This window comes from Motacilla alba, chromosome 4, assembly GCF_015832195.1.
Source record: "Motacilla alba alba isolate MOTALB_02 chromosome 4, Motacilla_alba_V1.0_pri, whole genome shotgun sequence".
Lineage (NCBI taxonomy): Eukaryota > Metazoa > Chordata > Aves > Passeriformes > Motacillidae > Motacilla > Motacilla alba.
In genome coordinates, this window is record NC_052019.1 from 41,291,734 (window position 1) to 41,316,560 (window position 24,827).

Below are 24,827 nucleotides of genomic sequence, written 5' to 3' on the forward strand. Positions count from 1 at the left end.
AGCCCCCAAGTCTGGGAGTCTGGCCGCAAAAGAAAGCAGTGAAAGATGTAGAGAAAAAAAAAATCTATTTATGACTTCTTGAAGATCCTTCTGCTATCAATTCTCTGTTATATCTAATCCTCTTGTGTCTTGGTTCAGAAGGTAAATCTACCTCCCTAGTAGTTTGTTTGATATTAAAAGCTGAAAAAAGAAATTTTCTGAATTGCTTTTCATCTCATGAGTTTAACTATAAAAGCCTCTAAAAGTGATGGTTTGAAAAAAAGCATATTATAGAAATATTAATATTCAGATACTATTATAGGTATCATTAAAATAGCTTTGTGCATTTGCTGTGCCAAAAGACATAACAGTAAAATTATGTAAGGAAATTCACATGCTTCTGGGTTTGTGAAGCATTTTGGTTGCTTTGATTGCTGTTTTTTAAATGTTACTTTAAGTGCTAGAGTTCACTTTTCTTTAATGTTTTCTATTCCCCAAAAGATGTAGCAGGGAGCAGGGTTTTTTCAGTAAATATTAAAGAGAGTAGAAAACAAAGTTATTATACACTTCTGGTTATCCACAGGTAACAACAGGCTCTCAGATAATAACAGGGGGATACCAAGTTCTCAGTTGGGTATATGAAAAAGGGACTTGGGTACAGTGAATGAGAATTCCTTCCTAAAGTGTGGAGCAAAATGAGAGCAGCATTCCAAGTGACTTCCCATAATATGCTTAGTTCAGAGTCAGCCTGCTAAAAAGGAGGCTCAGGGGAGACCTCATCATGCTCTACAACTGTCTGAAAGGAACTTGTAGCCAGGTGGGGGGTGGTCTCTCCTCCCAGGACAGCAACAGGACAGGAGGAAACGGCCTCAAGCTCTGCTGGGGGAGAAAGTTGGACCTCAGGAAGAATTTCTTCCCTGGACTGCCTTTTCCAATGCTTAACCACTCTTTCAGTGAAGTGGTGGAGTCACCATCCCTGGAAGTGTTCACAAAATGTCTGGATGTGGCACTTAGCACTGTGGTTTAGCTGATATGGTGGTGCTCTGTCAAAGGCTGGACTGGACAATCTCGGATGTCTTCTCCAACCGTAATGATTCTATGATTCTGTAAAACCCCAATTCTTGCACGTTTCTACATTCAGGTATGTTCAGGAGAGTGATTTTTGTTTTCTCTACTACTTTGCTGTTTTCACCACCTTCCCTGGAAACTCAATACCTTTGCATGGACAGAAATCAGTGGCTTGTACTCTGCTGTTTAATGGATGTGAAGGGAAGATTTACCATTGTTTTTATAACTCCTTCTACAGAGGTTCTTGAAACAAGAAAGCCCTTTCCAGCAGCTCCTCTACTGAAAGCAGTATGAGAATGTTCTGTTGCTTTTCAAGTAACAGAATTTATGAGACTTTGAATGTGGTGAGGCTTTATTGGAAGGATATCAAAGGGTTCTATTAATTTGTTTTTCATTCATGGTGCAAAGGCCCTTCATGGCTATGGAGCCAGGGGCTGTAGCACTCCCATACTGTAGCAGTAGGTCAGAGGGTCTCATCATCACGCATTAGATTTACATAATTTTCTGTTGTTTGACTGATTATTAATAGGAAAGAAGTTATTCCACAGTCAAGACTTTTGCAAAACTAGAGGTTCTTTTTGGCTGAAGCCACAGGGAATGAAGAAGCCTAACTCAGAGCTAGCAAAGCATTTCAGCAGCATCACCATAAAATCCAAATTTATTTCCTAATTTACCATTCTAGGTTTTAGAAGATGCACCTGGCAATAAGTCTTATCTTCATTGAATGAGAATCTTGTTCTGCCTCCTCTGCTTTCACCAAGGGACACAATGTTAAAGGCAAGATGTGGTAAATTCAGCTTCACTCCTCTCAAGACCTTTCACATCAGGGAAACAATGTCATCTTTGTCATATTGTGGCATGAACCTTTTGCATTATCTTTTTCTTTTTTTTTTTTTTCCCTCCAGTATTCACCTTTTTTCTCCCTTCAGTATTTTTTCAGTGATGAAGGGAGATGGATCTTGGGATTTGTACATACATACAGAGTATTCTTAGTGCCTCAGGAGCACTGAGGTCTGTTCTAGCCTATACCTATGCATCCCAGAAGAATGACTGCCCATGGAAATAATTCTGTCTTTCAGAAAATTAGAAGTGAATTTAAAGACTGAATAAGAATCCAGTAATTCAAAATCATAAGGATCTGAGCAGAAGCTGGTTGAGTGGGTGAGGTACGAAGCTTTGTTTGATGTGCTTCCACTTGTGTTGCCTGGATGTGCCTGGCACTGAGTGCACTCACTGTGCCACTCTTCAGTCCCTTCCCAGCCCTGACAGTCACTGTTCCCTACGTGCTCACATGTGCCTGACCAGTGGCTTCTCTATAAGAGGAAGCCCCTAAAGCTGCTGGTAACAAATCTTTTCTGCCAACAAGGAGGACCGGGAAGGAAGACACTAAATTGACATCCTTCCCTGGGCATTGTGGCATTACCCAGCTCTGAAACAAAGACTTAACAGTTTCATGCCAAATGCTGTTTTTTGTTTCATTTTGGGCATTCAGGAGGCTTCTGTCACCAAAATCTATCCTGTGGTATGTGGTGAAATAAAAGCTCAGGGTTTGCATTTGTAGCCAAAACCAACAAATGAGGTAGGAAATGGCCAAGGAAAGAACAGGAAAAAAGTAACTTTGTTAAAAACTAATATTTTTTAATGCAATCTTTTACTATGAGAATAATGATGAAACATTTATAATCCTATCTGACACATGTTCACAGAGTGGGAAGTTATTTTTCTGTCTATTAAGATGAAAGACAGAGGTGATTAACACTTGTAAAAAGTGTATGAGGGAGTAGGTATATTTTTTCCAATCTATCTGCTGGTATTTGACACAGGGATGTGCATGTGTATTCTAATGACAGAAGCATTATCCATATAAATAACAATATTAGACAAAAAATGCTGATCATGAAATCTTATTCCTACACCTCACATCTAAACATTATTTTGTGTTGAATTGCTAAAAGGTATATTAAAATCAACTGTAAACACAGTATATGTGTAAATTATTGTGTTGTTTCTGTCAGATTATAAACATTTCTACTATTTTCACATGCTTTCTCTGGAAGGCCATTCCTTTCCCATAGTGAAAGTATTTTCCTATGAGCATGGTCCCCTGATCTTCCCTTGTCATGGGGCGTACTAATGCCATGCAGGAGGGTCTCAGTGTGACAAGGAGCAGCCCTTTCCCACTGTGTGGCTTTCTGACTGAATTTGGAAAGAACAGTGACTCTTTTTAGCCGTTTTTAACGAAATTTGGGATGGGGGAAGCTACAGATTATGAGAGCACCTCATTGAAAGTTAGCAATGCTGAGATGCTCATCTAATGTGACATGCTTTGATACAGCAGGTGTTCAATATTACTACTTCATTTTTAATTCCCCATAAATGCTGTTTTAAACTATACAATACCCCCAAAATGAAGCCATTATTATTTACTCTGTAGCATTACAGCAAAAGAACTCAAAGGTCACCAGAGCAGGAATTATTTGAATGGCTAGAGGTTTTAGAGCAAGGTCTCTAGCTGAGAAACATTCCCAGTTTCCAGAAGAAATCTTTCTGTTTTACTTGTAGATAAAAGCTTCAGCTCAACCTTCATTTCAGAATTTTGTTATTTTTGCTGTGGCATTTGCAATACCAATGATGACATTTAATTTTTTAGATTGTACACCAGAAGACAACTAAGCAGGTGTAGTACTACATAGTAACAGATGGTCTTGTAATTTGTTCTCCATGCTTGCAAAGAACATAATGAAAATAATTCTGTTGAGGATGACAGAATAGTAGTGATATCATTGGCTGTTTATTGATGGATAAACCTTCTCATATTTTTTTCCCCTTTGCAACCAGAATAAAAGCCTGGTTTTAAAAAAGATCTAATGCTCAAAGCAATAAGTAGAAGATGTTTCCCTGTGAAGGAAACATTTATTTAGTGATCTCCATGGGGTCAGGGTTTTCTTTGGACTAATATTCTCCTGTCTGTGTAACATGTATAGTCAAAATGATCTTTTTTAATTATTGCTTATACTTTTCCTCTGATACTTAAGCACCTAGTATTGAGAAAGGTGCACCAGAATGGATTTCTTTTTTTTTTTCACAGTCTCATAATAAAGGGTTGTTCCACTTGACCAAATCCACAAAATCTCTCAAATGGAAATGTGGCTCACGTACCATAGCCAGTGTGTGTTGGCTGTGGCTACCCTGCTTTTTTTCCTAACTATATTAGTTTTCTTGGCTTGCCCTTCCCTTATGTTATGAGCTTTGTTAGAGAGGAAGATATTTAAAGAAAAAAATCTTCCCAAACAGCATCAGTTCCCAAAAACCCTAGTGAGACAGTGTGGGAAAGGACAATGGAGTGCCAACACAAATATTGTTTGAAAGGATGGAGCACGCAAAGGACTGAAATATCAGTCTGTAGCAAGACTTATAAACCAAATCTTTATGTGATAATTTCTTTAGTTACTTCATTTTGACTACCATCCCTAAAGGGTCAGAGTCCTCTACATTTAGTCCCATTACTCTCATTTGAATAACCTGAGCTTTGTATTTCAACATCAGCATGGATATTAAAGAAAAAAAGAAAAAAGCAATTGCTGTTAGTTACCACAATTACCCTCTTGAAACTGCTTCTATTTTTCCTTTCAATGAACCTTCATTTTCACATTGTTCACTATGATTGAGAATGGCGTTAATATGAAATAATACATACATTCATGGTATAGTCATGTATCTATAATTATTACTAGGAATTGATTGACTATATTTCTAAAAGGGACTTCAGAATAACATGTAACAATTCTGTTTCTTTTTACTCTCTGTGGACAGCTAAATAGAATATTAAGAATACCTACACAGCCAAGCCTACCATGCCACAGGGGATGGCAGTGAAGCCTCAGATGGAAGTGTCTGTACTGGTTCTGTAGATATACATTGCCTTGTCATTTCTAAACCCATTTGCCAGACCTAAACTTGTAAATAATATATTTGGAATTTTAATGTTTATTTACCACTTACTTTACTAAAAATTTAATACACAGAAAGGCTATACCTAGGATGAAAAATTATTCTGTGTTCAAAAACTCAGCTTTTGACAACAAAACTGCATTTCTCAGCCACCCACATTTTCCTAAGCTAGAAATTAATTTAAAAACGTGTCGTAGCAATTCCAGAATAGATACTTTTTCTAAAAGTCAGTTAAATTCTCAGGTACGCTTACCTGGAGCAACGCATGGTAGCATGTGGGGTGTCCTGGCCAATAGAGCATTGCCTTTACAGACTTATTCAAGCCCCTGCCCTTCTCTTTGTAGGTTGGTGAAGAAGCAGACAAAAGAAATCTGCCCCTGACCTGCATTATACTGATTTCTAAATTTGAAGGATTAATTTACATTGTGCATGAAAACATCAGTTACTGCCAATGGCTCAAAGCAATGGTAACCTGACACACTAAAAAAGTCTTAATTTCTGTCAGGTAAGTAATTTTTCATGTTAATTTGGTCCTTTTGGCTTTTAGTAGCTTTGCAGACTCCACTAGTTGAACTGGAACCAGCTTACTTACATTTTAGGTACAATATTTTTATTGGATATGGCTACATCTTCTAAGAATGACAGAAGCCATATTAAACATAAAATAGACTTTCCAGATATTTTTGCATCTTGCAATGAAACTGGGTCATTAGTAATTGTAGCAATGTTGTTAAATTTGACTTTCCTGTTTTATGTTTTTATTACATACTACTGAAATAGAAAAGAGGAAGAGCAATAATTCTGTTTGGGAAATAAAAAAAAGCCTCAACCAAATCAACTACAGATTCTCTCTAATGGATTGCAATTATGGTAATTTAAAACATTATAATAAGTTGTAGGTGATTTCCAAAGTTATTAAAAAAATATGTTGTTAAGAAATTATTTGGTGGAAGTATCAGAAATGCCATAATCTTATCTACTATACATATGGCCATAAAAGCAATTCTTTAAAAACCAATTTCAAAAAAAGCATAAAAGCAATTTCATAGGACAATATTTTTTTCCTGGGAAGAAGACTTAGGATCTCCTCTGGGCAAGTTTTGTTCCATTCCTGTTTGTTATCTTTAAGTCTATATGCCACTGTTCACATCCAGATAACTTCTGCAGACAATAGGTTATCCCTTCTGGTCAGAGATTAAAAATATTCATAATAATAATAATAACATAAAAAAGCTGAAATAGTATGAAGTTGAAAAAAAGCTGCCTTAGAATAAACTGCTCAAGCACAAGAAAATCTGAGGAATTGTTGCCTCAAAAATAAGTGTTGTTTTCGTAAAAGGGTTTGTCTAGGTTCTACTGCACAGTAATCACCAGGAGTACTATTCTTCTATGGCCATTACTGGGTCTGGTGATGATAAGGAAGCAAGTAATAAGTTTCCCAAGTACAGGAAAGGATGGATGTAGGGTTTTCTTCCTCAGTATCTTAGAGCACCCTGAACCACAAGCTCCAGTACCCTTAGGCCCTGACATTATACTGTGCAGAGAATAGGTCCCCTCTCTCTATAAGAAATTCTCTGGGAATATAAAAAGTGGAGAAATCAAGCAATATTTCTTCAGGGAAAGGACTTGCATGTGAGAACACTGGCCAAATGGGAAAAAAATCCTTTTCAGCCCCTGTTTTTCATTACAACTCAATCTCATTACTGTGTTTTGGTGGGAAAGGGTCATTTATTTTTGCCTTCTTAATAAAACTATTTATTTTCCTTATTTGCTTTCCCAAATACAAAAAGGAACAAGCAAACCCTTTATCCTGCTACCCTTGTTCCAGAGCATTTGAACCTGTCAGTCTGGAGTTCAGAAGCATGACCTGTTGAGAGCATGAGGAAGGAGAAGGGCAGTCCATGCCTCCAGCCCTCTAAAAGGGATTGCACAATCTCAGCTTTCTGAAATCAGGCTCAGGCAACAAGGTGCTGCAGGAGAAAGCCATTGGTACTTTTATACAAAGCACTTATCTTTGCAAGATTTAAAGTAAACAACCTGGTAATATTTCCTAATCAGCATAAGAGTTTTCTGTTCTTCCCCCCATAATGTGTGTTACTGTTACTAATGGAAGTCCATGCTTTTTTTCATCCTTCTTTCAAGCAGGTTTCACTGGATTGACTAGCTTACATTTTAAAGTTTAAACTGCCTTTTTTCTTTCATAAATTGTTTGCAGCATGTCAATTCACCAAACAGAATGGAAACAATTTTTGACTATATCTATCTTTAGATTCCTTTGGGATTCCTAGTAAAAAAAAAAAAAAAACTAAACAACAACCACAAGCAAAACAACCAAATTATGCTCTGTGAAGGGTTGCTGCAATGACTGCTCTTTACATTTAAATAGAAAAAAAATTATTTACTGCAATACCATTGCCTCTAAATAATTAATTTCACTTGAACAAACAAAAATAGATTTCTTTTGTTCTATTAGCTATCAATAGCCTTCTATACCACTTACTCATCAAACAGCTATCTGCCATTGGAAATCAAGACTGATCTTTAGTGCCCTATTTCAGATTTTAGAAGACTGATTTTCTTACTTCTTAGTCAAATTTATACTTCTAAGCAGTATTGTTAGGTGATTCAGATAAATTACTTTAACTTGTTTTTTTGATAGCATGACTTATGTAAAATACAAGTAAGAGCTTCAGTTCAATCACAGATTGTTCAGATGGTGCCCTATTTTTTATTACAATTCTTCAATGAAAAAAAACACTTAAATAGATGTATGCATTTTTAACCCTCCATTTTAAATCTTTCCTTACATCTGCTGTTCTTCACTCTTTTCTCTCCCAAGTTTCTTTCCCACTTCTCTGAGGTGGGAAAGGTGCAGGTCATTCTGACCCTGATACCCTGGCTTGAACAGTCTTCCATTACTTGAATCATATTTTAATAGTACAGTACACAGCAGAATTGCTAATTATTTGTGTCTGTTGTTCCAATACCACTTGCTCTAATTCACCAGGAGCCTGCAGAACACTGACCCAGTGTTCCTGTTCAGCACAGAATGCAGGGCTGGACTTGCAGATTTCTGAGAGCTCCTCTTTGATCATCGGGTCTCCTCTGTTGTGGGTTTCTATTGTCGTCCTGTGATTTCTCACACCTCTGCTTCTTGCCACAGCTCATATCCAGAAGTTAGCTAATACTTCCCCTGAGGGGAATAACTGCTCGTCTGTAGCAGCCAAGCGTCATCCTCTGTTCTGGGTTTAGGTATCCATATTTTCTTAGGGAGAGAAATGTCTCTCATACAGCAGTTGGGCTACATGAACACCATTTTAGTGCAAGTCAAAGGGATTTTACCTTTCTTAAACATTTCTTTATTTTTGTGTTCAATTTTACAGATAATTACAATACTAGGTACTTGAGTATATTTATAAACAATACTTGTTAAAAAATCCCTATTATTTGTTTAGAAAAAGCAAGACTTAGGCACCTAATGTGGGCATGAAATGGAATTTAGGCATTTGAATCCAAAACTGAATTTTTTAAACCCCCCGTGTTACTTGCTTTATCCTGGAACCTGAAATGCCTTAGTACTTAACTCTCCTCTTTGTGTCCGAATTTTGACTTTTTGAATGTTTCCAGATGCATCTAATTTTCCTCAAGGCTGAGTTTTCCAAGGATACAGGGGGAGAGGAAAAGTGCAAATCAGATGGTAGCATTTGGCACTGAAGTGCAAGCCAGTAAAAACAATTGAGATGTAAGAATAAACATCCACCTTTATTTATTTACTAGTAAAGCTAAAATGAAGACATAATATTCCATAGCTGAGCACAGCCAAAAGCATTGATACATGGACAACCAAGACTAAATGTATTATTTCTTTATTTAATATTTAATATGAAATACTGACATAATTGGGCAATTCTCCATCCCAGACAGATGATGAAAAATAAGCTAATACATTTGTCACATACTTTCTGATGATCACCCTCTGATTCACTGGATGATGCATTTTTATTCCCACACTTCAGGCTGGTGCATCTTCTGAAAAAAACAAAACAAAACAAAAAAAGGGGAGAGGAGGCAGAGACCCCAGTTTCCAAGACAATCTGTATCCTTCTGATTCTATATCTCTTCAAGGAGAGAAGGAAATTCCCCTGTGTGCTGGACATGCTGGACAGGCAGCCTAGTCAAGGAAGTTACTATAATCAAAAGAGATTTCCATTCTCTCCACAATCTACAAAGAGAGGGTTCTAGGTTGTGGATTCTGATGTAAAAAAGACACCAAGAACTAAATGAAGAGAAGGATTAGATGCAAAAGAAAAAAAAATGCTGACAGTTTATTAACTGGACTCCTTTAGGTGTCTGCTTTGAAACAGACAATTTGTAAATGTTTGGATTCCATTTTTGTCATGAAATCCTCTGGAGTACTCCCTGCAGTGTACATGGTCTTGAAGATAGGCTCTGAAGTCTAGGGCTGGCTCTTAAAACTCCTACTTAAATCAACAGAGGAATTCTCTTGGGTTAATAAGCTGCCACTTATTTTTTTGGAAGGCATACAATCCGAAATCTAGGTGTCCTTGAAGAATCCTTTTATTTTTCTCCTATATTTACAAATATTTTAGTTCCTTTTTTCATGGTCTATAAATTAAAGTTTGAGAACAAAACTCAGGTAAAGGAATGCTAGATTTATAGGGTCTTTAAGCCTCTCAAAAAAAAAAAAAAATCCATAGTTCAGAACCTTGAAATTTGTCCAAACAAACTTCTATGGTAAAGAGAGGGAGAAACAGAGTAATCTTCAATACATTATGAAATTAATACATCATTTTCTTTAGCTCTACATTACAAGATCTTTTTTGCAGTATGACCTTTTGATTTAATCACAAAACCATATTATTATTCTAGAAAAGAGAAGCTGGTTTAACTGATAAGAGCATTTCTAAAATAGCCAATTTAAATAAAAATAAATGAGCTTAGTTGTTATGGCCAAAGGGAGAAGAGAATATAGTTTAATGCCATCGTTACTGAAAATCCTGGCACAAAGAGAGTACACAAGTACTTGGCAAAAGTACAAGTAAAAAATTTGCTATCTCATAGCTTTTGTTTATTTTTTTGTTTTTCTACTGTCAGTAAACAACCCCAAATGAGCACAAATGAGATGCCAGAACCCCATTTACTTGTCTGCCAACATGGAGTGGAAACCCTTGCACAATGCAAGTCCTTCCAAAAGCACACATTACTCTTGTATCACACTCAAAAGGGAAAAAAAAATAGAGGGAAAAAATTAAAGGAACAAATGAACACAGAGTTAAAAGCAGAGATCATGTCTGAAATAAGAGAAAGACGTACTCAAATCCCATCATTTTTTCTAGCCCAAATACTCAAGGTTTTTACCTTTAGAAGTAATTTACAACCAGGTTTAGCTGTAATCCTAATTATAGGGAATATACCCCTTTTTGTTTCCCTTTCTCTCAGGAACTGATGCAATAGCAATCACTTCCTTTATCCACAAATCAAAGTCTCTTGATAACCAACACTCTGGACTTAAAAACTTCCTCTCTTGACTCCTTCTGAGTGGGAAACTAAACACTTCTCTGTTTCTGTGCTGCATTTCTTGTGTGCTCAGCTGCGGGATCCCAGTCCCTCTTTCTCCACTGTCAGTATTCAGTTGATGCTGCCTTTTTGGAAGAAAGAAAACCAGAAAGTGCATGAATCAGCTTGATAATATAGTGTCATTAACTTAACAGACATAAGAGAACTATTGAAAACATCAGATATTTATCTAATGACAGGCAAAGCGTTAAAAGCATCTAGTTTATAAACCATAATTATCTTATTCTCTGTAATAAATTATGTGCTAGTACTATAACTAAGCATGTTTTTTCACCAGTATTGCCATTCTGTTGTGCTCAGACAGGCCACACACAGATGGTTTAGATTTTGCTTGGTGACCAACAGCCACCTGCAACTGCACCCCAGCAAACAAGATCATGAAATTACTTGCAGGAATGGAGTTTCATAATTTCCACTGGAAATTTATAATCCAAGCTGTTTGACTGGAGACAGGGGTCCATGCTGAAAGGCAGCAGCCAAAGTCTGTCAGTTATGGCTCTTGGCAGTCAAGCACATTGCACTGTACTGAAGCTTGGAAAACAAAGACAAACAACATGCTGAAGATGTTATTACCAACAAAGCAGTGGTAGCTGGCATCCTCCAATGGAACATGGTATGGTCTCCTTCATTATGGTGCACTTTGCCAGCAGTTCCCAGCACCTGTGATGACTCAGGCTCTGGTCTAGTGCAGTATTGCACTGGACACCCACTAGTGTACATAGTGTAAGATGTAAGCCACAGAACTGCAACAAAATACATAATCTATTCCTCTGTGTAATTTACATTGGAATGGGGAGCAGAGATTAAAGTGCAAGGCTGGAAGGAGAAGTAAGTGCTTTTGAGACCCAAAGGCTACTATTACTTTGGATAAAGGAGTCACCCACTGGCAAGCCACTCATGAATGTTAAGACGATGAGGACCAGAATAAATTTTCTGGAGTTTCTTGAAAGGCAAAGACTCTTCAATGGTGCCACAAAACACTGACCAGTAAGCAGATGTTGTGGTTAACCCCAGTCAGCAATCAGGCGACACTCAGAGACTCACTCACCTCCCAACCAGTGGGACTGGAGAGGGAATTGAAAGGGTAAAAGCCAGAGAACTAGTGGGTTAAGATAGAGTTTCATAGGGAAAACAAAAGCAGCACACACAAGCAAAGCAAAACAAGGAATGACTTCACTGCTTCCCATGGGCAGGCAGGTGTCCAGCCATCTCCAGGAGAGCAGGCCCCCTCACACACAGTGGTTACTTGGGAGGACAAATGCCATCACTCCAAATGTCCCCCCTTCCTCCTTCTTCCCTTCACTTTACATATTGAGCATGATGCTATACGGTCTAGAATACCCCGTCGGTGTGTTGGGCTTACCTGTCCTAGCTGTGTCCCCTCTGAACCTCTGATGCTCCCCCAAGGTCTTTGCCATCATGGCAGTACAAAAAGCAGGAAAGGCGTTGGCTCTGCGTAAGCCCTGTTCAGCAGTGACAAAAAACATCTCTGTATTATCAACTCTGTGTTCAGCAGAAATCCAAAACATAGCCCTGTACTAGACACCGTAAAAAAAATTAACTCTACTTCAACCAAAACCAGCATAGTGGAAGAAGGATTGAGCACAGAAAGTTGGAAAGCATGCCATTTTCAGCTGAGGGTCTTTTTTACCCTCTCCCATGGATACATCTGCAAGACAGAATTCATTTTAAACTAGTACAGCCTTTTCCCCCCCCTCCCTAAAGCACCATGTCAGTTGTTTAAGCTCCAAAATCCTTATTTCATGGAAAATAAAGTTGTTTCCATTTGCCTAAGTATATTGATCACTAAAAGTTTTGATGTACTTTACCATGGATTTAAACAGGATTCAGCATACTTGCTAAGCCGAAAAGGGAGAGGGCGTGGGTAAGTGGCACAAGCAGGCACAAACAATTGCCCCCTCTCAGTTGTACAATTTGCATCTCGTGTGCGTCTCTGTTCTAACACAGAGATTATTTTCAGTGACCAAAATGTACAACTGTTTGCACAGCAACAATGTACACAGATTATTTTTAGTTCAAACATGTGGCACTACTCATTGTGCAGCTGTTTTCATGCATTAATGCATTGGGATACAAAACCCTAATTGCAAGAGCCCAAATTAATTGCAAGCAATGAGACATTTTGGACTGAAAACCCCTTTTGGCTATACTGGAATCGAGTTGTTGACTTTTGAAGCTAAAAGAGATATGAATCATGGAAAATATTTCATTCTTAACCCCTCAAAGTACCCAATATTCCTAAACTAATGCAAAATACAGTTATGTGTTGGCTTAGAAATTACGATTTCTCTGCCAAAGGTTAATTCAGACTATTCATCCAAGATTAGTTGCAAGTTTTTAAAACTGTAAATACATTCTCATTCCCAAACAGCACAGGTTTTCAAAGCAGGGAGTATAACCCACAGCCTATAAAAGGAAAAGATTTAAAGCAGAAATGGGACATTTGACTTCTGCATATTTGGAGCATTTAATCACCCTCTTGGTTATATGGAATAAGTTAGACTGGTGGCTTTTTCTTCAGCTCCTTAGCAAAAGTACATTTATTGAATAGAGCCTTAAACTTTTTTAGGATGATTTAGAATTGAGTCCTGCACCTTTTACAGGCAAGTGCAGAACTCTGCTTCAGGAGGGATAAGGCCCAAAGATTGTAAGCACTTGAAGGCAGAGAGTCTAACTTTTTCTCCTTTTTGAACAATGCTGGGCATCTTTCATGTTCATAATACAATATATTAATGAATACATAATTGGAGAATTTTAGTCTCATTCTGTTAGATACAGAGAGCCCTGCAAAACTTAAGTTGCTTTTAGCTGTAAACTCAGGGAAAAAAAGTCTAAGGTATAAAAGAACTGTCTCAGGACTTACAGACAATAATAATTATGGGACCTAGGTCTCAGACAGAAGTAATTTTGGTAGATTCAGCTATAACACTTCAAAACACTGATGCTATTGAATCACCTCATACTGTTCCTCTGCTGCAGACAACTATCCACATAAAAACAAACTTCTGTCTTGCACAGTTTGATCTTAACACACATTTACATTCACTATCAGTTTCAGTCTATTATTTACATTGCCAATTACCATAATAAAATAAGCATGTGCCGTGTTGTCCTGAAAGGAAAAACAAAGTTAATTTATGTCACTAAACTCTCACAAAAAGCCGCACACACATCTACCAGAGAACCTTGTGTAATTTCACACCTAATTTTCACATTTCCCTCCAAACCCTGAAATTTCTGGGGAGATTTCATGAGGGAGAATAAAATTTTAATCCTAGTTAGACTGTAAGCAAATGTGGTTTTCACATGTTCACCTCTGACTCAAGTAGTCAAAAGCTTATTATTTACAATTTGATGCAAGTTTAAAATTCGGGACAATATAATAGTTAATATAATTCTTGATGTTACTAGATGAAAATTCTTAAAGCTGAGGATAAGAGCATTTTGAGGCAATGGTGAATCAAGGTTTGGTGACTACACAGGCATTAAATAACCTACGTTGCCATTCAGTCTGTAGGCCAAGGCATTCCTGCTGCTGGGTGCATCCTTTGACTTGAATGATTTTCCAATAAAAGACTTTGGATAGACCCATGCGATCCCTTGAAAAGCCAGGCTGCTCGCACTGTTACACATAGTTGGCATCTTGAAGAGTCTTGTGCTGTGTTGCAAGCAATCAGGAGCACATTTACAGCTCCTGAACCCCTTTGGCAGTAACCCTGCTTCCCACTGACTCATTTGACCTCCCTGCACAGGAACTGAGCACTCACATTCAGTTCAAATGGACAATTTCTCTGGTCTCTCACAGCTGGACTTTAGTCAGTAACACCTTGGTGAACACGAAGTCTGAACATTACCACTGATCAATTCATTGCACAATGCTCTCCAGAGAGGGGAAAGCTGTTGTTTCCATAGCAGAACTCCAGTCCACAGATTTATCTTCTGTCCAGCTCCCAAAGAGTTATCCTGCAGGAGACATGAAGCTCAAATCCTTAATGCACCTGATGGGGAGCCTGATGGCAGACTACTGCTTTCTTGAAAGTGCCTGTCAGGAGTACCTTTTTTTTTTCTGGGTCCATCTCTTGGTAGGCATTCATTATTACTCAGCAAATACCAAAAAACAAGCAGCTTTCAGACAAGGAGTTCAGTTTACAGGGTCAACAGACACTCTTTTTTGTTGTTCCCTCTAGCAGCCCTAATTTTTCATCTGACAGCCAAATTAAAAGCTGTCTGGAGAAGAATAAATTTCTGTTCCAGCACTTGTAAATTAGAAATTGGAGTGGAAAACCTATGTGTGGTTATAAGCAAAAATTCTTAACTTGTCCATTTAGCTTTTTTAGACTAATTGGAGAGAATAAGCAACACTCATGAATTTCAAAAATCCAAATGCTCATTTGAAGGTCACAGCAATCATGTACCTCACTGTCCTGAACAGCATGAACAAGACTAGTTACAAGATGGATTCTTTGAGTCATCCTATGGAAAGTATCAGTCTGTTGAGCTTCATTTGGTACTCATATAAAGCAGGTCTGAAGCCCACTGCAAACGGCTTAAACAGAGACGGATTTTCTGTGAGGCTGCAAAGAGCACAGCAACTTACCATATACAATGCTTTTGTGAGATCAATGAAAGAAAAGAGGAAAATGCTGCATTTCCAGCACTGTCTCATTACAAGCCTTCGTATCCTAGGATATATTCCTTTATCTAGTGTTGTTTCTATTTCTATTTTCTATAAACTCTTATTAACATTGGTGAAATTTAGTTTTGAGCTATCCTCAATGCACACTTATTCACATTTAATAGCACACACTGAAATTATATTCCGTTAGTTATTTGGTACTGACTTTATAAGCTTTTGGCACAAAACACAGCTAACAAGAGATCTGCTGGTACTCTAATCCATAAAAATGCTTTAAAATGGAAAACTATAAAAATCCTCTTTTCTCTCTTTGTATTACAGATATGATGGAACTATTTCACTTGGATGGTATTTTCCTTTCTCCTCTTACCTGAAAGGGGTTGGGGAAGGGGAAGAAAAAAAAAAAAAAGCTGTTGGACTTTTGCAAATATGTCTTTACTTTAAAACTTTTTGATGCATTTAGCAACAATTCGGTAGCTGTCCTCTTAGTTACCTTGTGAGGTCCACCTTAGCCCATGCCTACCTGCTATCTATACCAAAATAATTAGCACTTGTGGTTGTGTGCCTTAGATCCTGCTTTATCCCATGCTAATTTTCCTTCCCTGCTTTCCTTGGGTTATATAATTTAAGCAATATTTCTTACTCCCCTCTATAAAAATGTGAGATCTTGAATTAGAGGTACTGTGATAATGTGAGCCATAACAGAGAAGTAGGGATCACAAGGAGAACTTTACAGTTGAATGATCTGATTTGTCAGCATTTCTTTGGTACATCCAGGATGTCCTAAAGCACAAGGCACAGTAATATACAGACACAACTACACCAAGTGATATAAAAATCATTAGCAAAAGGAAGGAAAAGTAATTTTGGTGACCAGTTATTGTATCAATGTTACCTAAATGTGCAGCAAATAATCAATTCCATGGTTACATTTGTGTTTTATGAATCAGCTAAGGCAGCTCAGGACAGGACTCAAACAGACAATGCTTATTTACATCTTTTGTAGTAATTATTTTTTGCCCAAGTCTAACTTACTTGCATGATAACATGTTACATAACAATAGGTTGTTCTGTTAGTTGTTTTTTCTCCATTTTCTCTCCATTTTTAAGTAGATAGAAGTAGTAGAATCTCTAACGTTTCTGAATAAAAAGCCCTTTATCTGATGATCACCTAAATATTAGAATAGAATACAATACTTTTCTAGGTTATCTATATTTTTCTTTTTTTTAAGGCAGCTCTTCCTCCACAGACCTGCAATGTGCTTCAGGACTTAGAAACACCAAATGTCAGGTCTCTATGGTTGAACTGTGTCAAACAGAATTCAGGTGGGACTGAACTGTGCAGCATAAGTGAAGAGCTCTGGAGCATTCTTTGTACTCTACACAAAATTATTCTTACTTCTGTGAGTGGCAAAAGGTACAAAGCTTCTCAAATGGGCTTTGTTCATACAGTTTCTCCTTCAGTGTATATGTTATATCACTTGACACTTCCTATACATTTACAAGCTTCAACAATCACTTACCTTCCTGTATTCTTCATTATCCATTTATTCTCTCTAGTTAACAGATTTCAGACACAATTACTTACAAATTCCTTTTCTTTTGGCTACGCATCCAGCAGCCAACTGCTATGGCTTTTCTGTTTCACTCCAGATGGCAAGTACACTCTACAGAATGGAAAGCAGTAGGATTTGAGAAAAAAAAGAACTCCCTCATATGTCCGAATTCAGTGGATGTGGTTAAAGTTATAACTCCAGCAGAGAAAACTGTCCCAAGCAAGACTGGGACAGGTAGCTAGGCTCCAGGGAGGGTAGCAGGGGCATGGGCAAACTGACTTCAGAGACTGCAGAGCTTTGATTTAACAAGTTTAACAAGAGCTGGTTACTGCTAATAAACATCTCTGATATATGCATCTCCTATGCAATTGTAAATTTAAATGCAGATTTAGACATTTTCTTCTACTACCTTCCTTACAGAAAAAATAGTTGTGCATGTTGTGGGGGATGGAGTGGCATATGCAATAATATGCACAAAAAAGCCTACCTCTTAGGCCTCTACCTTGCCTGAGTATCCTCATCCTCAACTACACACATCGATGCTGGTACATTATGTTACTGTACTGACAAAAACAGACACTGGGATAGCATAGGATGTAGCCATAATGTACTCAGATTATGAGCAAGGCAGACTTTCCAAATGAAGATGCTGAATCAGAACTGGAAAAAGTGAATTTGCCAGGTCTGTTCTGATACAAAGCCTAAGATTAAAAACTGTGGGTTTGTGTATTGGCTTGAGGAAATTGCAGCATATGTCCAGAGCTAACTATGCAGAAGTACTGCTGTCCATCAGTTTTTATCTTCCTTCAAATCTTTTAACAGGAGAGACCCCAAATAAATGATCTGCATTTGGGTTTTTGAAAAATGCATAACTTATGCTGTAGCATCCTGCAGAAATTTGCATCACTCACCACCATATTCTTCTGCTTTCAAAATGTCTGGTAAATTAACTTTCCATTAATTTTCCTTGCTCATGTTCACAATCTCTAGCACTGCTTGGGTTATCTTTGCTGATAAAAAAATGGAATGTTGCAGTACATTACAAAGATATGTAAAAAATATTAGTTCTCCTATAGCAACTATATTTCATTTAGAACTTGTCATGCTGCAAATCTGAAGATATGACATAGCACACTTAAATCCATCCGTAACACCTTCTCCTAATGAAAACCTGATAAGGAATGTCTACAAAACCACCCCTACAACCACTGTCCTACAAACTGCAACAGCTGACAGCAGGAGAACATGGCAGCACAGTCCCTCATCAGCTTCAACAGAAAGAGTTCTCAATTCAGGCCAAAAACTAGATTAGAATTTTCCTGTTAGTCACCTGCTGAAGAGTTCATATTTATACAGGTTATGTCTTTCAATGTTCATTCACCCCTACAGTTACCTTTTGGGAATTACTTGCTTGCAAGGTAACATCAGTGGAAATCCGGACTGCAGTAACGTGAATAAGTCAAAACTTCAAACGAGGAAGGAAATCTAACAGATCAGTGTCTTGGTGAGATTCATGAACTTTTTCCAGTAGAATGGAAGCATGCAGTGACACCTTAACAGGTCTGTCAAAAGCCTTCAATCAATTTTACCACTTAATCTATAACAGAATGCATGTGCAGCTTTCCCTGCCACAGCACTATTCTTCAACAGATGTCAAGGCTCGAGTCCTCAGCAGATGCTACCTACTTCTATCTCATGGGATCTGATCCTACCATGCAGGTACCACAGACCTTCAAGGAAGACCAGGGCACTTCCAAGGTGCCATCTAAGCACAGAGGAGCTGGCCAGCTACGGCTAATGCCCCATAGTTCAGGATACGTTGAACACCCCTTACTACTTAAGACTCTAGATGGAACATGACAATGTGAACTCATTTCCCTATTTCATACAGATCTAGATTCTCAATGCAGAGAACACATTTACCAAGTTAGAAAAATAAAATAAATGCTTTTTAACACGCAAGCTGGCTAAATTGACACTGGTATATTCAGAGACACAGAAACAGGAAAGAAATGGGAACATGCAGAGGAAAATGATCCCTCTTTCACCAGTTGCACAGCCTTAAGACTCCCTTTAGTATTGTGTTCTTATGTAACATTAAACAATATCCTTTTAGAAAAAATACAGAAGTAAAATCTTGTTCCTCTGTCTTCCCTGCCTCAATTTTTGCACTGCTTAATACTGAATGCCTGATGTCCAAAAGATGTGATGTTAGTATCCCTTTTCTGTGTATGTGTTTGGCCCTGTAGGGTCCTTAAAGCAGAAAAAATTCTGGATCCTCATCAAACCTTACAGAGCAATTTTTTAGACTGACTACAAAATATGCTCCAGTACCCTCAAGATGAAGGATGAGCTATCAACATTGTTCCTATGGGATGTGGTCCTATTTTAATACTGCAGAAGTCTGGCTCTATGGATCTCAGTGCTGTATCTATACTATAGCAGATCTGACTCTCTTTTATCAGTTATCAGACTAAAGCAAGCACAGACCATATATTTGGATGTATCCAAGTATTTGCCAAATCCTGTTGACACAATTCTACACACATGAAATTGAGCTGTGGACTCTCACATTGTCATTTTATATAAAACCATTTATACAGAGAGAACATAACTGATGCAAAATCATAATGCTTTTGCACGAACATAAGTTTGGAGTTCTACATCTCTATTTGAATTCAAAATGTACAAGATTTAAAATTTTTCACCATAGAAATGATCATCCTTCCCTCTAAGAAATGAGGGCAGTTTTTTATTTGGGCTGTTTGGAACAGCTTGTCTATAAAGATTTTTCCAGGCTTCCTAGAAATTTAACCTAACCAGGTCAGATCTCCTGTAGATAAAAGGTCTAAAACCAACCAATTCTGGTGCAGTAACTCCCCAGATAACCCTAGTTTTAAGGCAATTTAAAAAGTAAAATCCTTTGCTACAGCCACCAACTCTGCACACTCCTTGGTTCCTTGCCAGCAACAGGACAGCATAGCTACCTCATCATCTACCAGCAACTCAGTTTCTTTCTGCTCTTTCTCTTCCATTTAATAAAATAAAATTTCAACAAACCAAGAAACAAACAACCCACAGTCCCCCAAAACAGAGGGGTTTTCCCTGCTTGTTTTGATAGTGTGAGGTCTACTTTCTGTGGTGGTGTAGTAGCAAGGGAAGATGCAAAGCTCAGCTGTTTGTGTACTTCGTTTTGTTTCAATACAAGCATTTGTAAACATTTTTTTCCCAGCAAAAAGACAATGCCATTTCAAAAAAGACAGTTCTAAAGTCATCTTCCTAATCTGACAAAAGGTTTATGGTCACCCCAGAAAAATGGACATGCAATGTTTTTAACACCCATCTTTACCTCAAACTGATTGCCATGACTGTTGCCTTTTACTGCAGAATATAATTGTGAAAGGAATGCTCACAATAAACCAGAGTTCTTATCCTGAACTGTAACTGATGCCCAAAGCATGCCATGAAGAAGAGAACTGCAAGATAGGAAGAAATACAAGTCAAAATCTCATATAAATGCTAATGTACTTATGTACTAAAAATCTAGCAAAAGCTGAAATAAAAGATGCGCCATCATTTCTATACCAGAAGGCCGAATAGTTGCTTATTGCTTTTAGACATGAAATGGCCTTACAAAATAAAAAAAGGATTTTACTTCCTGTGCCCAATTTCTCTTTATGATATAATTAACTTAGATATTAGACTGGGGTGATGCATGCATTAGGTTTTAAAACCTAATATTTGCGAAAATATTAGTTGTGTGTAATTTAACTGTCAAAAAAACAGAAACAGGATGTGTTATGCATGTACATTTGGCAGCTTAGCCATCTAAGAGCTAAAAAAGAGAAAAGAAGCTGGTAAGCACATGAGAGAGAATGGAACAAATTATGACTGCTCAAGGTAAAAATTTCTAAATCAGCTCCATTTTTTAAAACAGTCATTTAAATATGCACTATCCAATCTGGAAGGCAAAAAATTCTCAGAAAGGAACACAAGTAGACAGCTGTTTAGGAACACTCAGGAAATCTATTTTAGCTCAACCAAAGCAAACATTTTAGCCTGCTTTCTCCATTAAACCCCATCAGACCACAATTTTCTCTCTTTTTTATTTCCATTTAAATGATATTTATTTTACTTTCCTTCAGTTCAAATAAAAGATTGCCAAATAAAATTTATGATTTTCTGTAGGTTTTACAGACTGCAAAAAAATTCCAAGGTATTCTTCTAAGGAGGCATCTTTTCAAATGAAGCAGTAGATAATACTTTCCAGGTTCATATTTTGCTACTCCTTGATAAAACCAGATAAAATTAGTAATGGCAAGACAAAAGAAGAAGAAAAATTTTGCTGTCTTTTAATACATTATATATAAAATCATGTATTGTGACAGCTCCTTTGATACAGTTGAATCTACAAAGTTCAAGAGCTCTGCATTTTTCTCTGTCAGGGCAGAGTGGACTTGGCAGCTGCAGTAGCCACTGGCCTGGATAATTTCTTGAGTGTAAAACCTAAATAAAACTAAAAAACACACCACAAATCAGGAAAAAAAGAAGAAAAAAAAAAATCAAAGATACTCTACTACATAGGCCAACAAAATATTCACTGGGGAGTACTAACATTATTGTGCAAGTACTTTCCAAAGTATGTACACTGTTCTTGGTCTCAGCATTTACCTTAAAAGCAGAAAAATGTACAGTAAATTGTGGCAGATCTACAATTTGGCTACAGAGAAGCCCAGATACTGACTTCTCCTACTTGGATGCACCTGAAAGAAAGAACCAACAGTAGCCCCCACCTTAGAGTGTGTGCATTTAAGGTAATCATTCTGCAGCTGCTTGAACTTCCTGACTCCAGAGGAAATCCAAATTGTGCTGCTGGCAGAAATTCCTGTGTCAGGTGCAGGTTCTCTGCATCCAGAGCCAGGGCTCAGCTTTTTATTGGCTTCACTCTTATACCTAGCACTGTTATGAATACTTCTTTTTAACTATTATAGCAGCTCCTGCTGCTCTACCCTCTCACAGAAACATACCCTCTTCCCTCTTATACTGATATAGATCCTGGGGTTTCAAATCCTAGTGGATGCACAGACTCATATCCTTCCCTCATTACTGTGAAAGTGTGTAGTGATTCATCTAAAGGGAGAAATTAATGCATTGCTCATAGTGACAACAGAAATTACTCTGGCGCTCAAAGGAAAATTGGAATTTAATGCACACACAGAGAAAAGGCAGAGGGTTGAATGGCACATTCTAAGCTTGCAATTATGGAATTATTTTCAGCTATTTCCCAAAAAAATATGCACAGACCACTTGATGCAGCAAGAAGTAGTGTAGTCAGTAAGAGTTAGAAGGAAACAGCAGAGAGATGAGATATAGATCTGTAAGATACCTACATGTAGCCCTCTTTGTTCTTTAATGTATATTTTGAAAACTCAGCCTGACTGTTTACCAGGGACTCAGACTGCATAGAGATATCAAAACAATGTCCCAGTAGTACAAATACTTGATACTTGCAAAAAACCCCATCAAACTAATAAACCTTTCTAGTCATGACTCATTCATCAGCTTTACCAGAGCACTTGTTTGCATTTCTAGTGTCACCAAAGATGATGACTATTAAATAAACTTCAAACCAGGATTTATTTAATCTGATATGGCTTGATTGAAAACATGCCTGCTTGAAGTTTTTTCCTCTTTCTCTACCAGGTGGAATAGAACAAGCTACCAATGAGCAAGGCAATCAGAAGTGCTGTAACATTACAACTAGCATATTAATCACCTCACTTTGAACAATGAAGCATTCAATTATAATGGTGGGCTATAAGGACAGAGTTGATACTACAGTTGTTAAAATGGTCTAGAGAAGGTGCTTGTTGAAGAAGGAGATTGCAGATGAGTGCCTTGCTCCCACTAGACCAGAATGAATGCAGCCTTAGAAGTGATATAAACCTTGGATAAGGGATCAGCTGCAGTCTCCAGCAGGCTTGTGTGACAGTCCAATGCCTGGGCCAAGAAATAAATCATAATTGTCCCTTCTGGAACTCTGGTTTACACCCGCAAGACAACAGTCTAGAAAAATAATAGTCTGGCTAAAAGGTGAGGGTTGAAAACAAACAAAAAAAACTCAAAACCATCTTTCTTTGTTCCTGCAATTCAGATGAGAAAAGAATATTTTATTGTTCTTCCAATTTACGATTTTTATGCCAAATATATTTCTGATCACCACATATGTCTCAGACATAGATTTATTTATTAATGCCCATACATATATTTCCAGTTTCACAAACAAACCTCTTCTGCATAACAACCAGAATTTTCTTAGATCACTGTAAAAGTTATCCAGCTATTCATTATTTCCTTTTTCTTTGCTGTTGCTTGGCTGGTTACTTTTTGTTTTTATAATCTCATTGAGTAAAACAGAATTGTGTGGATCAATCTTATTCTGAAGGAACCTTACATAAAGGGACTGGGAAAAGAATAAAACTATTCATTAGCAATTCTAAACATACAGAAGGTTTTTACAAAGGCAGGTTAACCAATGGTATTAAATAAAATACACACACATATATATAACATTTATATTTTCATATAAATTTATATTTATATTAATACAAATAATATCTTAAATAAAAAAATCTAACATGCTAAGGTTTTTGGATCATATTCCATGGTCTCTCACTCTGTGTACTGAACTGTAAAGCTGCTGTGATGTTTTTCAGTCATGTAACTCAATCCCATGTATTTCAAGAGCTTTTTCTTCAATTTTGCTATCAGCAAGCAGAAGGACAGTTTGTGCACAAACACTTCTTCCTATCAACCTCCCCATTTCTTTTTTTTTTTCCCTCCATTTAAAAAGCTCAAGTTCTTCCCAGGACTACATTAGGAAAGAGGGATACCTACCCAAAACTGGTGCCAGTTCTTTATCCACAGAACAGCTTGAAGGTTTATATTCTTTTTTGGAATATAAACTGCTTTAGATGATGATCCATGGCTGGATGAGCCATGGTCATCTGCTGTCCTCAAACAGATGTTTCTCTAAGTTTTAAATAAATTATTAGCCCACAGAGATGTAAAGTGTTCTTTCCTGCATCACACAGCAGTGTTCAAATTTCAGGGTGAAAACTTTCCATGCAATTAATCATGTGTTTCATGGGAGCATGCACACTGAATCATAATTTGTAGGAGTTTATGAACTGGATCAATGCACACAGCTTACTTACTACAGGATCTTGAATGACCTTTTGAATTCAGTCACTGAGGAGGCAGATTGGTCTTTGAAGGAAAAGTCACAAGTGACTTTTGGAATAATGGTCAAAGCATTAAATCCCACAATGAAGGTGTATCTTAACCTTTTCCCTTTCCTGCCCATTGAAAATTTAAAAAAAAAAAAAACTCAGAAAAATAGCTGAGCAAGACAGGGCTTATCCATATTTCTAAGCAAGAGGAAAACTGAAATTAGCAGGAAATATTGAGAGTTAATTTGGAATAGAGTAGAAACTTGGTAGCCATCATTCTCCTTATCACATGAACTATAGTTATGCTCCTAGACTTTTATCTGTTCATTCAGAAAGCAGTAAATTATGAAATAGGCTTGGTTCTTAATAAATATTCATAACCTCAGGGCACTGAATAGTACAGACAGAATCCTGTGCTGATCATCCCTTCAGGTCCTGGGATATGACTACTTCAGAATACAGAGTGAGCAGAGAGACTTTATTTGAATTCCTCTGCAGTATTATATTTTGTTTTTGAAACAATATAAAGAGTTACAAGAATCAAAAAGTACTACTGCTTTTATGTCAAAAACTGCAGAATCTGATTATAAGCAGCAGAGTTTATGGGGTGTGGCCCAGTCTGGCAGTGCTGAATAAGACCGGTGTTTAGCCTCTTCTGAAAAATGTCATGATAGGTGGCGTCTGTGGCAACTATGCAATATTTCAGACACCATCAATAATTTTTCGTGTTCTTTACTGCTTTTTTCCCCTACTCTGCCAGGCCACAAATAGCTTATGCCATTTTCT

At 37.4% G+C, this 24,827-nt stretch overlaps 1 long non-coding RNA gene across 2 annotated transcripts in view; it reads right to left on the reverse strand.

Moving 5' to 3' along the window:
* Nucleotides 1–9,591: 9,591 nt before the first annotated feature.
* The window catches only part of LOC119700173, a 55,051-nt gene continuing 39,815 nt past the window's right edge, over nucleotides 9,592–24,827 (reverse strand). The window contains exons 4-7 of one of the 2 annotated variants that reach the window (XR_005256698.1): nucleotides 16,777–16,920; nucleotides 14,385–14,580; nucleotides 11,960–12,059; nucleotides 9,592–10,661 (exon numbers count right to left, since the gene is read on the reverse strand). This is a non-coding gene — a long non-coding RNA (uncharacterized LOC119700173). Of the gene's footprint in view, nucleotides 10,662–11,959; nucleotides 12,060–14,384; nucleotides 16,921–24,827 lie in introns of both variants that reach the window. The other variant, XR_005256697.1, reaches the window with a different exon arrangement.